Genomic DNA, 14,851 nt, shown 5'->3' on the forward strand with positions numbered 1-14,851 from the left:
ATTTCTATTTTATTCTATAAGATTTGGTTTGTTGCTGTGGTCCAAGCGAAATGAAAAATATTCAGCATATATAATTCAGTCATCTGTTTCATTTATCAAATTTTCATTTTATAATTACTTATGATAGTGTTATTGTTGACATGAGAGGGGACTAGGGTAAGAGAGGTACAGGAAAAGAAGAAGTTCAGAGAAAAAGAGAGCAGAGAAAATGGAGAAGGAGGAATGAGGAAAGGGAGGGGAGGCTGATATACATATTGTAATTTCCTTGTGGAGAGTAGGATATATTCTTGTCAGGATTTATAAATATATATATATATATATATATATATATATATATATATATATATATATATATATATATATATATATATATATTAGTAACTTAGTTCTTGTAACAGTTATTTCTATGTTAAGACAGTAAATATTAAGTATGAATGGCCTTTTTAATATATATCTATAGTATAACATGAGTCTTGAGGGCTTCTGTGGTACTTCCATGACAAGGTTTTGTTAGTTAATAGTGCAATTAAAATTATTTTTGTTTATGTTTTAAGCTTTGTGTCTATGCCAAACATAGACGTATTTTTTTACAATGACTAAATTTAATTGTTTCTTTGTGCATGCTAATTTACTTTACACCATTTAATCCAAATTTTATATTAAACTAATTTATTTTACAGATTTATTCATAGTATGTTACAGTTAAAGTGTTTCTTGTTAAATGTTAATAGACTTAGTAGTCACTGTAAGAGAAGTAGTTTATTTAAACACCCTCATTTATTTAAAGCTCAAGTTGTTTTCTTACAGGTAGCTCATTTAATTCAATGAGATGTTGATAGATTAAACTCCAAAGATTGCACAGATGAGTTTATTTCTAGTTTTATAAATAAAAAACTTATAATGTTCTTCAACTCATTAATCACCTTTATAAGAATTTTCTGAAGAAAGTCAGCAGTGATGCTTAATTTATTTATACTTATAATGATAGTAAAGGTGTGTTATATATGGTATTAATTTGAATTACAGGAATGATTATATATCTTAGTTAATACATATATTAGATTCCAGGAATTGGTAGAAAAATTTCTAAAAATTATTCAGACTCAATAACATCAAACATGAAAAGCAATCTTATAATGGCAAGTGATTTCAATCATTTAAGACCAAGAATCTGTTCCACTGCTAAAGCCTTGTCAAACTTAAAAGAAGTAATTAATATAATAACTATTAATGAGTTTACTGGCTTTGATTCTTTAGTTTATGCATGTTATTCATTCAGATTTGAGAATTAATCCAGAATTGACAGAGTACATATTTCAAATGATTTAGTCTCCAGATTAGAAAAAAATGAAAGTAGTTTCATCTTGTCTATCAGATCATAATTCTATTACATATGAAATTGTAATTAAATCAATGAATTTATCTACTTGCAATAGAATGCCTGTTTATATAAGAAAACTTAAAGAGTTAAAATAATGGTTTCTTAAAGAAATTCAACATTTTTAGAAATTAATAATAATGGGGTGGTCTCAGATATGATTCCTTCAGATTTTTTAAAAAAATTTATATAGTAAGATAACCAGCTGGTGTTTCAGAAAAGGAAACAATGAGGCAAGAATTTAATGGAGTCACAAACTCAGATAGATAGTTTAAAACCTAATATAAAAAGGCAGTATAAATATTTTATTTGAATTTAGAAAGATAAACACAGAATACCTTGATACTTTACAACATAAAGTTTCAAGTCATGTAGAAAAAAATAAACTGCAATCCTACTCTCTGAATCCCAAAAGTTTGCACAGATTGGCTATTGGAATAAAGAAAATTATAAGAATTAAATATATTAAAAAATATATCATATAAAGTAATAATAAAGCTATAGATATAGATGACAGGAATGTTTTAAAAACTATTACAAAAACCTTTTAATTCTGTTGACATTATGGAACAGAATGAATATATTAAAACTTTTAAAAAATAATATAAATATGAAATGATCACAAGAGTAAATAAAAAAAATAGATACACCTATTTTTATTAATGGAAATAAAGGATCAAATTAAAAAAATACAAGATAACAAAGTTCCGGGTAATGATGGAATTATTCCAGAATTATATACAATGTTACCCCATCAGACATTGGTTATTTTATTTCACATTTTTACAGAAGTTAAAATATGTCCAATAATCCTCATTAATGGAAATATCCTCTTTTTCTCTTATTTTAAAAGAAGAGAAAGATTCTTCCTTACATTCATTCTACAGACCAATATCTCTTCTAAACATTGATTATACAATAATTTTCATGTCTATTTATACTAACATAATTAAGCATATTATTCCCTTATTAATTTTTGAAGATCAGACTGGTTTTATATTAAACAATCAAACTCAAAATACTGCGAAAAGGATATTAACACTAATTGATTTTGCTAACATTTCAAAAAAGGAACTTTCAATAATTAGTTTAGATTTAAACAAAGCATTTAACTCCACCAATTGGTTTTATTATCTTCTGTGGTAAAAATGTCTAACTTTTCTTATAATGTTCTTCAACTCATTAATCACCTTTATAAGAATTCTTGTGCATGGATTAAACTAGGTTCATTTATTTCTCAATCAATTAAGATTTGTAGATGTACTAAACAAGGTTGTCCTTTCTCCTTACTATTTACTTTAGGGTTTGAACCTTTTGATAATTATATAAGATAAAAAGCAGACATTATTTGCTGTAAAACAAATTATCATTATACTGAAAAGCCAGTAAAAACCACTGTCCAACAGAAAATATACGAACTACGTGTTTTATTTTGTTAAAGACTGAAGTGCGAATTATCACATACACTTTTCGTCGGAGCTCCTGCCCCAACTTCATCAGACAAACACTAACCAACCATTACAATCTCATATAAATGTGCAATAAATCAATTATACAAAGCAATTATCTTATTAATTCTAAAACTTTAAAGTGACAGTGTGCTTTATGGAGAAGACACATTAAAAATTGTTTTAAAACCACTTTCCAACTTTTAGTTCATCAAATGCTAACATTTGTATACTTAATATGTATAAATTACAGTTTCAAATCCTATTAAAATTCAAATAGTTACTTTGTATGAACTAACTTAATGACAACCTTACAGCTGAGGTTAAAAAGATACCCTTTAATTTCCTTTAAAATACCATTCACTAAATGAATAGACGATGGTTTATTGGTAACACCGTATTCATTTTTTATATATAAAAATTTTTTGTATAAAAATTTTTATAATCTATATTTGAGAATTTGAAGTTTTATATTTGAATAATTATTATTTAATATTCAATATTCAATATTTAATATTCAACAATAACAAGTGGAGGATATCCTTAAAACGTGGAATTCAGAACCCTAGTTTAAAGTGTAAAAATATATAATGTAAAAATATAACAAATATATATAATATAAAAATTGTTTGTAAAAAATGCATCAATAATTATATTGAAAAATCAACATAACCTTCCAACTATATACAAGTATGTATATATATATATATGTATTTAAACATATATGCCCAACTTGAATGCATAAAATTATATACAGTCTAATAAATTAAGTATGTTTGAATTTTATGTATATTTTTAATTAATCTTAAAATTTATTTTAACATTTTATATATATTTTATATTTTATAAAACTCTATGTGTGTGTTTATTAAATAAAACTCTATGTGTGTGTTTATTAAATATTAAATGTTAAATGTTATCTCTCAAGGTTTTTCAACCGTAAGATACATTTAAGGGAACACATTTCGTTAATACCAGGTGTTCTATATGCATTTGTTCTGAGCTGCCATATGAGCTCCTTTCTTTCCAATTTCAGTGCTTCATGTCCCCCTCTTCCGTCAGATACCAACTGGTCTATCACTCTGAACTTAAAACTATGCCCTGGAAAATCAAAAGCGTGTTTAGCCAAAGCATTTTCCAATTTCTTCCCATTTATACTGTAAATATGTTCTTTTATCCTATCACATATCTTTCTGTCGGTCTTTCCAATGTAAAATGCTAAACAATGAGTGCATTTAGCTACATAAACCACTTGTCTACTATAACAGTTGTATTTTAACTCTGATCTATATGACTTATCATTTATAGTGAATATATTCCCTTCATCTATATATTTACAACATCCACACATAAAGCACTTATGCATCCCTGCACGAGAAGTAAAAGGGTTTCTTTTCTTCTGCAAAATTTCTTTAAGGTTGTAACCCCGTCTGAAAATTATATTAGGCTTCTCCGGGAGAATTCCCCTGAAAAAACTATCATACATTAGATAGTCCCAGTTCTTCTTCACTATATTCGATATATAATAAGAGTCCAGACTGTATGTACAAATAAACTTACAGTCATGGGTGATATCCGGCCTATCCCTTATAACCGACATTTCAGGATGAGTTCCTTGAATGCTGCTTAAAATTGGAACATAGTCACCCCTTACTTTCTTTATTCTAACTTCTGTTAAGATTTCCAAAAGGAAATCCAAAGGATAACCTCTGTGTAAAAAATCCTAGTATAGTATCACATTCTTCATCAAATTCCTTTTCTATTGTGGTCATCCTCCCTGCCCTCACCAGTTGCCCCTTTACCACAGATTTCTTTTGGTATTTTGGGTGGCTACTGGTGTAATGAAGGTACATATTAGAGTACGTCTCCTTTCTATAAATTTTAGATACATATGCCTTCAATGCATAGTCTTTCCTCAAGGAGTCCAAGTACTCTATTCTATTTTTATCGAAATGCCAAGTGAAACTCAGGAAATTTGTTGATCTATTAAACCATGTTAAACAATCACCCAATTGATCTTCAGTTCCTTGGAATAAGATAAAAATATCATCCAAGAATCTTGTATAATATAACATGTTCCCTTTAAACTCATTATTACTTAGGGCGAAAGACCTCTCCCACAATGCCATTACCAAGTTTGCAATAGCTGCCCCACAGGGTGAACCCCTGGCCACCCTGATCTTTTGGTGATAAATGTCATTGTTGAATTTCAAGTAATTGTACGAAAGGACCATGTCTATCAATTCCTCCACCAATTTAATTTCATTAACTGGTGCTTTTAACAAATGCAACATATTAGACACCCATTCAATTCCTACATAATGCGGGATACTAGAATACAAATGTTTCACATCCAGTGTTACAAAGTAAGATTCTGGAGAAAATGATAACCCATTAATTGATTTCAAAAAGGACCACGAGTCCTTAGATATTTGATTTTCCATTGAAACATATTTCTGCAATATATTATCCAATAACTTTGCACAAGTGTATGTGATACTATTCCTCCCATCGACTAGAGGTCTCATCGGTGGGTTACTCAAATTTTTATGAATTTTTGGTATCCCAAAAAGACATGGTGTCCTAGGAGCTGGTTGTTGCAAGTATATATATACATTTTTATCAATTCTAGCTTCAATGTAAAGCTCTTCAATGAATACTTTTACCTTCATGTGTGCAACATTCATTTCACTAACTGAAGCCTTAACATAAGTTTCACTTTCCAGTATAGTATACATTCTAGAATTATAATCATCAATAGACATTATAACCAGGCCACCGCCCTTATCCGGTTTCATGATCCGAATGGGTGCCCGACTCAAAAAATCTAACAGGTCTCTTTCTTCTTTACTTATATTATACTTGTAATTTACTCTACAAGGATTGTACTTCGCTAAATTCCTAAGGTCTAATTCTGTAGCATTTTCAAATAATGTTAAAAGGGGGTGCAAAGGAGGATTATACACACTAGATACATACAGGTCTGTTTTTTCATATACACTTTTGCCCATAAATGCCATTAAATTCAACTTCCTAGAAAACAATTTCACATCTATTAGTGTGTTTGCTAAATCAAACGGATGCAATGGAACAAAGGTGTACCCTTTTGATAATAAATCTACCATCTCCAAGCAGATATTAATGTCAGAATAATTAAATATTTTGAAATCTCGGCTAGCATTATACAAGATTTCACAAGTCAGAGGTTCAGTCAAATCAGGGTCAGTCATTGTTATCATTTCTTTCTCTTGTTCCTCTGTACTCTGTTGTTCCGTTTCACTTGCTGAAATGATCCTTTGTGAAAATTTTGGTGATGCTGGTTTTGATTTTGTTCAACACTGGCCCCCCCTGAATTGTTTGTGAAGGTGTTATTTTTGTTGTTACTATTGGCTTGAATAAGCCGCTCACTACGCCTCAAGCCGTTTTGGTCATTTTGTTCACTTACACCATGATTGTTGTTATTACTAACACTATGTACTTTTTGGGCTTGTTGGTTCCCATTAACTGACATGTCAGTTCTATTAAAATTAAAATCTCCAGAAGCAGAAACAATTCCTTGCATTTTAGGGGGCTTAGGATAAGCATTACCCTCTTTATAGTCTCTAACATCATGAGCAATTTTCTTTACTTTTGTACTATTAATTTTCCCAATATGCTCGTCAATACTAGTGAAGCATCTATCGTAATCAAAACGATATCTTGGAAAATTGATATTGTTTTTGATAGTCATGTCAAGTTCCTCAATTTCTAAAAGCAACGTGTCCACCAACAATTGGTAGTGAACACAAAACAACTCAAGCAACTCTAAACCATGTCTATCAAACATTTTTATCAGTGCATCATGAAACGGAGATCCTTCTTTTAACCCTGTAGGGAACTGCCACTGCCTTAAGCCCTTTGGAACTATCTTCAAATTCAGGCACTCACGATAGTACGCTATCTCAAGCTGCAATTTGCGTACTTTGAACAGTTTTTCATCAAACTCATTTAGTTTAATAGTGAGGTCAATGCTTACCTCCTGTTCTGGGGCATTAACCATATCCAATGAACCATTATTAAAAGCAAAAGGTCTATTAATCCACGTATTAAGACTCTCCAATGGCGTTAATGCTGTCGTTGGTGTTACCATTCGGTTCTGACAACCGTTCATTCTTTCCGAAGCCTCTTTATTAGCTACAGCCTGGTCAGACCCGACATGAGAATGCTCTGACACGGGGGCTTCCGATCCTTCCGTTCTCCTAATCTCAGTAATAACTGCTTCCTCCTCTGGACAAAAGTAGGTTGTCCCACACGTACTAAAGTTCCTATTCATACTGTTAGCATACTGTGAACCAGTCCGTTGGTTAGTCACCACCTCTAATTTCTGGGATAGTGAGTCAACTTTCCACGTTAACAGTCCTATTAGGATCGCTAAATTTCCGTCACCACTTGAGTGTTCGGATACTGAAGTCGGACTATTCGGCAATACTGGCTCCATTGAAACATGAAAAACAAACTGGTAAAAGGAAAAAACTTCTCTGAAACCACTGAAAAGCCAGTAAAAAACACTGTCCAATGGAAAATATACGAACTACATGTTTTATTTTGTTAAAGACTGAAGTGCGAATTATCACATACACTTTTCGTCGGAACTCCTGACCCACCTTCATCAAACTCTAACCAACCATTACAATCTCATATATATATATATGCAATAAATCAATTATACAAAGCACTTATCTTTATTAATTCTAAAACTTTAAAGTGACAGTGTGCTTTATGGAGAAGACACATTAAAAATTGTTTTAAAACCACTTTCCAACTTTTAGTTCATCAAATACTAACATTTGTATACTTAATATGTATAAATTACAGTTTCAAATCCTATTAAAATTCAAATAGTTACTTCGTATGAACTAACTTAATGACAACCTTACAGCTGAGGTTAAAAAGATACCCTTTAATTTCCTTTAAAATACCATTCACTAAATGAATAGACGATGGTTTATTGGTAACACCGTATTCATTTTTTATATATAAAAATTTTTTGTATAAAAATTTTATAATCTATATTTATTATAATATATTATTATATATATATCTATATTTATTATAATATATATTATATATATATATATATATATATATATATATATATATAATATATAATAATAATATAAATATATATAATATATTTATTATATATATTTGTTATATTTTTACATTATATATTTTTACACTTTAAACTAGGGTTCTGAATTCCACGTTTTAAGGATATTCTCCACTTGTTATTGTTGAATATTAAATATTGAATATTGAATATTAAATAATAATTATTCAAATATAAAACTTCAAATACTCAAATATAGATTATTAAAATTTTTATATAAAAAATGTTTATATATAAAAAATGAATACGGTGTTACCAATAAACCATCGTCTATTCATTTAGTGAATGGTATTTTAAAGGAAATTAAAGGGTATCTTTTTAACCTCAGCTGTAAGGTTGTCATTAAGTTAGTTCATACGAAGTAACTATTTGAATTTTAATAGGATTTGAAACTGTAATTTATACATATTAAGTATACAAATGTTAGCATTTGATGAACTAAAAGTTGGAAAGTGGTTTTAAAACAATTTTTAATGTGTCTTCTCCATAAAGCACACTGTCACTTTAAAGTTTTAGAATTAATAAGATAATTGCTTTGTATAATTGATTTATTGCATATATATATGAGATTGTAATGGTTGGTTAGTGTTTGTCTGATGAAGTTGGGGCAGGAGCTCCGACGAAAAGTGTATGTGATAATTCGCACTTCAGTCTTTAACAAAATAAAACACGTAGTTCATATATTTTCCATTGGACAGTGGTTTTTACTGGCTTTTCAGTGGTTTCAGAGAAGTTTTTTCCTTTTACCAGTTTGTTTTTCGTGTTTTAATGGAGCCAGTATTGCCGAATAGTCCGACTTCAGTATCCGAACACTCATGTGGTGACGGAAATTTAACGATCCTAATAGGACTGTTAACGCAGAAAGTTGACTCACTATCCCAGAAATTAGAGGTGGTGACTAACCAACGGACTGGTTCACAGTATGCTAACAGCACAAATAGGAACTTTGGTACGTGTGGGACAACCTACTTTTGTCCTGAGGAGGAAGCAGTTAATACTGAGATTAGGAGAACGGAAGGATCGGAAGCCCCCATGTCAGAGCGTTCTCATGTCGGGTCTAACCAGGCTGTAGCTAATAAAGAGGCTTTGGAAAGAATGAATGGTTGTCAGAACCGAATGGTAACACCAACGACAGCATTAACGCCAGTGGAGAATCTTAATACGTGGATTAATAGACCTTTTGCTTTTAATAATGGTTCATTGGATATGGTTAATGCCCCAGAACAGGAGGTAAGCGTTGACCTCACTATTAAACTAAATGAGTTTGATGAAAAACTGTTCAATGTACGCAAATTGCAGCTTGAGATAGCCTGAATTTGAAGATAGTTCCAAAGGGCTTAAGGCAGTGGCAGTTCCCTACAGGGTTAAAAGAAGGATCTCCGTTTCATGATGCACTGATAAGAATGTTTGATAGACATGGTTTAGAGTTGCTTGAGTTGTTTTGTGTTCACTACCAATTGTTGGTGGACACGTTGCTTTTAGAAATTGAGGAACTTGACATGACTATCAAAAACGATATCAATTTCCAAGATATCATTTTGATTACGATAGATGCTTCACTAGTATCGACGAGCATATTGGGAAAATTAATAGTACAAAAGTAAAGAAAATTGCTCGTGATGTTAGAGACTATAAAGAGGGTAATGCTTATCCTAAGCCCCCTAAAATGCAAGGAATTGTTTCTGCTTCTGGAGATTTTAATGTTAATAGAACTGGCATGTCAGTTAATGGGAACCAACAAGCCCAAAAAGTACATAGTGTTAGTAATAACAACAATCATGGTGTAAGTGAACAAAATGACCAAAACGGCTTGAGGCGTAGTGAGCGGCTTATTCAAGCCAATAGTAACAACAAAAATAGCACCTTCACAAACAATTCAGGGGGGGCCAGTGTTGAACAAAATCAAAACCAGCATCACCAAAATTTTCACAAGGGATCATTTCAGCAAGTGAAATGGAACAACAGAGTACAGAGGAACAAGAGAAAGAAATGGTAACAATGACTGACCCTGATTTGACTGAACCTCTGACTTGTGAAATCTTGTATAATGCTAGCCGAGATTTCAAAATATTTAATTATTCTGACATTAATATCTGCTTGGAGATGGTAGATTTATTATCAAAAGGGTACACCTTTGTTCCATCGCGTCCGTTTGATTTAGCAAACACACTAATAGATGTGAAATTGTTTTCTAGGAAGTTGAATTTAATGGCACTTATGAGCAAAAGTGTATATGAAAAATCAGACCTGTATGTATCTAGTGTGTATAATCCTCCTTTGCACCCCCTTTTAACATTATTTGAAAATGCTACAGAATTAGACCTTAGGAATTTAGCGAAGTCCAATCCTTGTAGAGTAAATTACACGTATAATATAAGTAAAGAAGAAAGAGACCTGTTAGATTTTTTTGAGTCGGGCACCCATTCGGATCATGAAACTGGATAAGGGCGGTAGCCTGGTTATAATGTCTCTTGATGATTATAATTCTAGAATGTATACTATACTGGAAAGTGAAACCTATATTAAGGCTTCAGTTAGTGAAATGAATGTAGCACACATGAAGGTAAAAGCATTCATTGAAGAGCTTTACATTGAAGCTAGAATTAATAAAAATGTATATATATACTTGCAACAACCAGCTCCTAGGACACCATGTCTTTTCTGGATACCAGAAATTCATAAAAATTTGAGTAACCCACCGATGAGACCTCTAGTCGATGGGAGGAATAGTATCACATACACTTGTGCAAAGTTATTTGATAATATATTGTAGAAATATGTTTCAATGGAAAATCAAATATCTAAGGACTCATGGTCCTTTTTGAAATCAATTAATGGGTTATCATTTTCTCCAGAATCTTACTTTGTAACAGTGGATGTGAAAGATTTGTATTATAGTATCCCGCATTATGTAGGAATTGAATGGGTGTCTAATATGTTGTATTTGTTAAAAGTACCAGTTAATGAAATTAAATTGGTGGAGGAATTGATAGACATGGTCCTTTCGTACAATTACTTGAAATTCAACAATGACATTTATCACCAAAAGATTGGGGTGGCCATGGGTTCACCCTGTGGGGCAGCTATTGCGAACTTGGTAATGGCGTTCTGGGAGAGGTCTTTCGCCCTAAGTAATAATGAGTTTAAAGGGAACATGTTATATTATACAAGATTCTTGGATGATATTTTTATCTTATTCCAAGGAACTGAAGATCAATTGGGTGATTGTTTAACATGGTTTAATAGATCAACAAATTTCCTGAGTTTCACTTGGCATTTCTATAAAAATAGAATAGAGTACTTGGATGTCTCCTTGAGGAAAGACTATGCATTGAAACCATATGTATCTAAAATTTATAGAAAGGAGACGTACTCTAATATGTACCTTCATTACACCAGTAGCCACCCAAAATACCAAAAGAAATCTGTGGTAAAGGGGCAACTGGTGAGGTTGGCGAGGATGACCACTATAGAAAAGGAATTTGATGAAGAATGTGATACTATACTAGGATTTTTTACACAAAGAGGTTATCCTTTGGATTTCCTTTTGGAAATCTTAACAGAAGTTAGAATAAAGAAAGTAAGGGGTGACTATGTTCCAATTTTAAACAACATTCAAGGAACTCATCCTGAAATGTCGGTTATAAGGGATAGGCCGGATATCACCCATGACTGTAAGTTTATTTGTACATACAGTCTGGACTCTTATTATATATCGAATATAGTGAAGAAGAACTGGGACTATCTAATGTATGATAGTTTTTTCAGGGGAATTCTCCCGGAGAAGCCTAATATAATTTTCAGACGGGGTTACAACCTTAAAGAAATTTTGCAGAAGAAAAGAAACCCTTTTACTTCTCGCGCAGGGATGCATAAGTGCTTTATGTGTGGATGTTGTAAATATATAGATGAAGGGAATATATACATTATAAATGATAAGTCATATAGATCAGAGTTAAAATACAACTGTTATAGTAGACAAGTGGTTTATGTAGCTAAATGCACTCATTGTTTAGCATTTTACATTGGAAAGACCGACAGAAAGCTATGTGATAGGATAAAAGAACATATTCACAGTATAAATGGGAAGAAATTGGAAAATGCTTTGGCTAAACACGCTTTTGATTTTCCAGGGCATAGTTTTAAGTTCAGAGTGATAGACCAGTTGGTATCTGATGGAAGAGGGGGACATGAAGCACTGAAATTGGAAAGAAAGGAGCTCATATGGCAGCTCAGGACAAACGCGTGTAGAACACCTGGTATTAACGAAATGTGTTCCCTTAAATGTATCTTACGGTTGAAAAACCTTGAGAGATAACATTTAATATTTAATATTTAATAAACACACACATAGAGTTTTATTTAATAAACACACACATAGAGTTTTATAAAATATAAAATATATATAAAATGTTAAAATAAATTTTAAGATTGATTAAAAATATACATAAAATTCAAACATACTTAATTTATTAGACTGTATATAATTTTATGCATTCAAGTTGGGCATATATGTTTAAATACATATATATACATACCTGTATATAGTTGGAAGGTTATGTTGATTTTTTAATATAATTATTGATGCATTTTTTACAAACAATTTTTATATTATATATATTTGTTATATTTTTACATTATATATTTTTACACTTTAAACTAGGGTTCTGAATTCCACGTTTTAAGGATATTCTCCACTTGTTATTGTTGAATATTAAATATTGAATATTGAATATTAAATAATAATTATTCAAATATAAAACTTCAAATACTCAGATATAGATTATAAAAATATTTATACAAAAAATTTTTATATATAAAAAATGAATACGGTGTTACCAATAAACCATCGTCTATTCATTTAGTGAATGGTATTTTAAAGGAAGTTAAAGGGTATCTTTTTAACCTCAGCTGTAAGGTTGTCATTAAGTTAGTTCATACAAAGTAACTATTTGAATTTTAATAGGATTTGAAACTGTAATTTATACATATTAAGTATACAAATGTTAACATTTGATGAACTAAAAGTTGGAAAGTGGTTTTAAAACAATTTTTAATGTGTCTTCTCCATAAAGCACACTGTCACTTTAAAGTTTTAGAATTAATAAGATAATTGCTTTGTATAATTGATTTATTGCATATATATATATGAGATTGTAATGGTTGGTTAGTGTTTGTCTGATGAAGTTGGAGCAGGAGCTCCGACAAAAAGTGTATGTAATAATTCGCACTTCAGTCTTTAACAAAATAAAACACGTAGTTCGTATATTTTCCATTGGACAGTGGTTTTTACTGGCTTTTCAGTGGTTTCGGAGAAGTTTTTCCCTTTAATTCCCAAATTATCATTATACTTCTAAAATGTAGCTTTTCACTTATGTGATACTATTAACAATCAGAAATATTGATCAATACCTAATTCCTTTAATGAATTCATTAAAATATTTTGAATTTATTTCATAGCTTAGTTTTAATAATGACAAGGCAAATATTATTCTAATTCGTAAAACATTAAATGTGACATTAAGTAAAATTAGATAAATAGACAAAATATTTAGGAATTATTTTAAATAATTAAAAGAAATAGTATCAATTAGTTATAGCAACACTTGTGACTGCATCAGATTACTAATACATAAATGAAATAAGATTATTTCCTATGGAGAATAGACTGTCTCTCATTAGAATGATAATTTTACCAGATATTATATATTATTCAGACAACATCCCTCCTTCCTTCTAAGGACCTAATTAAGCAGTTTAATAGTATGGTTTTGAAGTTTTTCTGGTACCCAGGCAAAACTAGACTAGTTATTGGACATATAAAAGACTGGATAAATGTGGAGTAGGATTTCCAGATACTGAAATATATGCTTTGCCATTGATCATTAAAACTGTAGGTTTATGGTTAACTTCAAACTATTCATTGAGATTGAAAAAGCTTCATGAAATCATATGGATGAATAATAATAATGATATAACTACACAACATAGTCAATAGCAAGAAATAATTTTAAATGATTATTAAAGAGATATTTTGAGAAATAGATCAATAAACCCACTGACTCAATTTATACTAATAACATTCTAAATACTTTTACAAGTTTTATTTTTAGAAATTCTGATATCAAATCTTTCTTCTTTACATTATTGCTCATAGTCTTTAAAGAAGATTGTACTGATTCTTTTCATTTCTCTAATATGTCAGTATTAAAGGAGCATAGTTGATTTGTTGGGTATCAATGTTAAATAGAACTATTTTAATTCTTCTAACTATTTAATGGGTAAGTAAGACATTTATATGAACAACTGGATTGTGATTCAAATTAATAGGCAATATATGATCTCTAAAGTTGAATTAATGGCTGATACAATTGAATTAATAAATATTCTTGAGTTAAGTAATAAAGCAAGTAAATGTTATTTATCCAAAATATATAAAATGCTAAGAAGTGCTAAATCTTATTTTAAAAGCAGTTATACTGGGAATATGCTATATTAGTTAACCATACAGATTTATCAGAAAATGCTGAAAGTTAATATTCTTATCAACAGGGAAAACCACTTCTTCCATATATTGCAGATTATTTTCCTCAAATTTTACACATGAAGTTTTTTTTACCCCTCATAAAATTTAAATTATGTATAAAAAATATTAGATGTTGGAGATGCAAGTTTAATTTAAAACCTGATTGACAACATGTAGTTTTTGAATGTAATGTGTTGCACCCTCTTTGGAAGAAACTAACATATTTGGCTTATGGTCATATCATTTTAATCTTTCCAAATTACAGGCATTGCTTAATGCACCATTCCCTGGAAGTGCACCTAGAATACAATATTATTTTATTTGGAGTCTCCTAACTATAGCCTGAAAAA

At 30.4% G+C, this 14,851-nt stretch overlaps 1 long non-coding RNA gene across 1 annotated transcript in view; it reads right to left on the reverse strand.

The window, feature by feature from the left end:
* Positions 1-14,851, reverse strand: part of LOC122800881 — a 1,528,016-nt gene that overhangs the window by 819,754 nt on the left and 693,411 nt on the right. The window lies entirely within an intron of this gene.

This window comes from Protopterus annectens, chromosome 4.part1, assembly GCF_019279795.1.
Source record: "Protopterus annectens isolate FY-2018-M chromosome 4.part1, PAN1.0, whole genome shotgun sequence".
Lineage (NCBI taxonomy): Eukaryota > Metazoa > Chordata > Ceratodontiformes > Protopteridae > Protopterus > Protopterus annectens.